Source organism: Alligator sinensis, unplaced genomic scaffold (assembly GCF_000455745.1).
Source record: "Alligator sinensis unplaced genomic scaffold, ASM45574v1 scaffold1343_1, whole genome shotgun sequence".
In the NCBI taxonomy this organism is placed as follows: Eukaryota; Metazoa; Chordata; order Crocodylia; family Alligatoridae; genus Alligator; species Alligator sinensis.
In genome coordinates, this window is record NW_005842810.1 from 253,116 (window position 1) to 257,149 (window position 4,034).

The 4,034-nt window shown below is 47.4% G+C and overlaps 1 protein-coding gene across 1 annotated transcript in view; it reads left to right on the forward strand.

Annotated features, from left to right (window-relative positions):
• Window positions 1–4,034, forward strand: part of MCM9 (minichromosome maintenance 9 homologous recombination repair factor) — a 60,757-nt gene that overhangs the window by 51,445 nt on the left and 5,278 nt on the right. The gene's annotated exons all lie outside the window — the stretch shown is intronic.

The following is a 4,034-nucleotide window of genomic DNA, read 5'->3' on the forward strand; positions in this document are numbered from 1 at the left end:
TGAGGCCCTTTAGGGCCTCACTGACAAGCCTCTTGAGCTTGTCGAACTCAGCTTTCCTGAAGTCGAGGACTTCTATATTGCCGACTGACTTGCCAGCTTTACGGCAGATGGTGATGGTGATCATCTCATGGTCACTGTCACCCAGCTTCCTTTCTATTGTTAGGTCGCTGATAAGGTTATCCCTCGTTGCCAGTATTAGGTCAAGCAGTGCTTTACTTCTTGTTGGCCCGTAGACTTCTTGGGTCAGATAGAGGTCATCCACGCACATGAGAAAACTTTGTGACCATTCGGATTTGGCCGAGTGCTCTTCCCACGAGATGTCCGGCTAGTTAAAGTCTCCCATGACAACCATGCACTGGGAGCGTGTGACCTCAGCCAATTCCCTGGTGACCTCCAGGGCAAGCTCTTGATCCTGGGTAGGAGGTCTCTAATAGACTCCCACCATTGTATCCCCTGTGCCATGTTCCTCACGGATTTTCACCCAGAGGGTCTCCAGCGTTGCTGCTGCTGTCCTTGGATCCGATCATCTCTGCATCCTCTTCACTGTCACAGTCTGCTTCCCCATTGGGGAGAGGTTGGAAAATCCTGTGCCAAGTGTCTCTGGCAGGTGGATTTGGCTGTGTTCTCTCTGTCCTCTGTTACTTTGGGGAGAGGTTGGAAAATCCTGTGCCAAGTGTCTCTGGCAGGTGGATTTGGCTGTGTTCTCTCTGTCCTCTGTTACTGATCTCTGGTAGTAGGTCTGGAGTTCACTCAGCTCCGTTTTAACACAGTCTACCACCTCTAAATCTGTGTGCTTGTACATCAAGAGGTTCCTGGCTTTCCACAGGGCGCTCCTGACACAGGATGCAAGCTGGTCAGAGCAGGCTGACAGGCTCCCCTGGTGTTCGGAGAAGTGCCATACAGCGCCGCCTCTCTGGTCAGCCAGCTGACCCCAGTCACCGCTTCACAGAACAGCTTTACCATTTTCCCCACCTCCTTGGCATAGACACAGAACCAGAAGAGGTGGTCTATCATCTCAGTGGCTCCATAGCAGGTAGCCATCAGGCAGCTGGTTCTCCTTGGCTGCTCCACTCTATGCCTCCAAGCCCTCTTGGGCAGGGCTCAATGGGCTATCAGCCAGTTCAAGTCCCTGTGATCTTTGTGCAGGCCTTTGTGGCAGATGCGCTCCCACACAGTCTGGCAGGCGTCACCTGGGAGCAAGTCCACAGGCAACATGTCTTTCAGTCTCACGTCTCCTGGATCTTTTTGTGGTCATGGGGCCTGCATTCTGCAGGCCATACAAGCTGTAGAACTGGTTCAGGATCTCTTAGAACCATGGCGGGGCTGTGAGCCTCAGAAACTACCTTCTGCTGGATACCAGAGGACTAAGAGTTGGAAGTAGCTGCACTGAAGTGACTCTGCTATCTGATGCGACTGCACTGGTTGTTTTTATGACTCAGTGGACTCTGGTGGCAGTAGTTCATGGCAACAGCTTTCAGAAAAAAACCTTTGTATTAAGGTATTTAAATACAAACGGCCAGCACTGAGAACCTGGTTTCTTACCTGTCGTCCAGAATTCTCTTTCACTCATTTGTCATTGCTGAACACACCACCATTCTCCTTGCTGCTGATGTCTGTAACTTGGAAGTCCTCTTCAGCTCCTCCCTTTGCATCTAGCACGTGCCCAAATTCTGCCAGTTTTTTCTCCGTGGCATCTTTCAGGTGAAATCTTTTCAGCCTGTCCACTCTTACAGAGCTTTTATCCAGGCCCAAATCACTTCCTGTCTTGATTACTCTAAGTTCCCCTTCTTTGGCAGCCCTATCTCCCCATCCTCCCTCTGTTTGATACACAATGCTGTGGCTTAAATGGCATCTTCAGAGGGAGCCTGCCACTTCAGTATTTTAACTGCTGACTGTCCCTTTTCCACCCACTAGTTCAAGGTACTTTTCCTTTTCTTTACTCTTCCCCTTCTACCCTCCACCCATATCAAGCCCTTTTTCTTCCATTTTTTTTCTTTTTTCCTGCATCCCTGACTCTCTGCTATTGACAACTGCGTTGACACCTCATTTATTTGTTTTTTTTAATAACCAACCTAGGATGTTTTTTCCCCATTGAGTGCCCTTTTTGAGCTGAACTGGAAGGCCGTTGCCCTCCTTCCATTTAAAATTCTCCTCAAGGGGTATTTCTTCCCCAAAAACCTACAAGAAATCAACAAACTAATCCACTTATGTTATTCTGTTTATACCAGACATCATGCATTCTTCACTTTGTCATGTGGAACTTCTCTGAGTTACTACCTTTATCAATGACAGAGTTCATGCATTTTTGACAAGAGGCTTTTAATCCTGGCTATTAATGCTAGCTACTTACCGACCTCTGTTTTGGTTTAACTTATGCTGCATTTGGGGCTTTTAGCTCAGCTCATGGAATTTTCATTGCACCTACAACTACATCTGCTTTGCCCAAGGTTAAGATCACCTTCCAGTATGGAGTGGGTGCACTTCAATAGTGGTAACTGCCCCTTAACAGACACTCAGCTGCCCACACTTATGTTGCAAAAAAATGCAGATCAGGTGTGCTGGGTTGTATCCCAATACAGCTGATCTGTCTCATTGGATGAAGCATGTTGCCCATTGTCTTGCTCATGCTGCAGACAGGATAGCTGTGGGACAGCTGGTGACATAATCATCCAGGATTTGAGGGGCCTGGTCCTATACACCCTGGGAATTCCTGGCCAGGATTGGGCCCCTCAAACCTTGGGAGTGCCTGCCCAGCTTTCCCTGCTTACCTTGACCTGCCTCTGGAATCACTGGAGTGTGCCTCAGTAAGTAGAAAAACCCTGACTTTACTCCTTTACCGAGGCATGCCCCAAAAATCCCAAGGTCATGTCTAGGTAAGTGGGGAAACTCTGACTTTCTCTGCTTACTAAGATGTGCCCAGGAGATCCTGGAGATGCATCTCAGTAAGTGGGGAAAGTTGGGCAGGCACTCCCAGGGCTTGAGGGGCCTTGACCCTACCCGGGAGTTCCCAGGGTGGGCAAGAGCAAGCCCCTCAGCCCCTGAGGTACCTACCTGGGGTGCCAGGACAGACACAAAACAAATAGATTTCCACTGCTAAATAGTGTCGCAGATTGATGTTACCTTCATCGTGGCCACTATTTGTGGCATGACAAGGGGCATGGACTTCTGTTTGCTTGGCCTTTGTGCTGCCATAAAAATATTTGCCAAATGCCAAAAATTTTATGGCAGCACAAAGGCGGCATCTGTTTCCACCCTTAATGAAGCAAACATAGCAGAGAGCCAGTCCTTACATTTCTGGCTATTATGGCTACCTTCCAGACGTATGTTAATTTCTGTTTGAGCTTGAAAATGGACTGAAAAGTAGCTGTAAGTGAGATGAAAACAGTCTCATTCACCTGAAGAAGAACATACTGCATTCAAAAGCTTGTCTAGGTCTATCACAACCCTGAAGTTGGTCCAATAAAAAGACATTACTCAGAAAAATCCTTGCTTTTTGCCCATTCACCTAAGATATTCAGCTTAGGCACCCAGGCATGACAACTTCATCATCAGGCTTGTTAACGCCTTCACTACAAAAGGATGCAGTAAACCTGCTCTTCCCACAACTCTGAGCTACTTTCCATGCTTTTTAGACTATCCTGCCTAGCATCTTCTTTGACAGCTTCTTACAGGCAGCAGTGGGTTTGCTGTTTGTCAATAAAAACTTTTAAAAATATCTGTTTAGGAGCACAATAGAATAAAATGAAATTCAGTATGCGTAAGACGAGGGTACATTTCTATTCATTTCTGTATTTAATTCAATGTGGGCAATTCCAATTGGGCACAATGACTTTTGCTTTGCTGCTCTTGGTGGGCAAGCTAGTGGAGGCCTGCTGCAGCTCCTTCCAGAATAGGTGGGCTAGTGCTTTCTATCCCACAGCTCCATGCTCCAGTCTGTGAAAATGGCTGGAAAGGAAAGGAATGCCAGGCTCCTTACCATTGGTCTTGTCTTGTGTGGGTAGAAGGAGGAAGTCAAACTAAAAAATGACACTCTT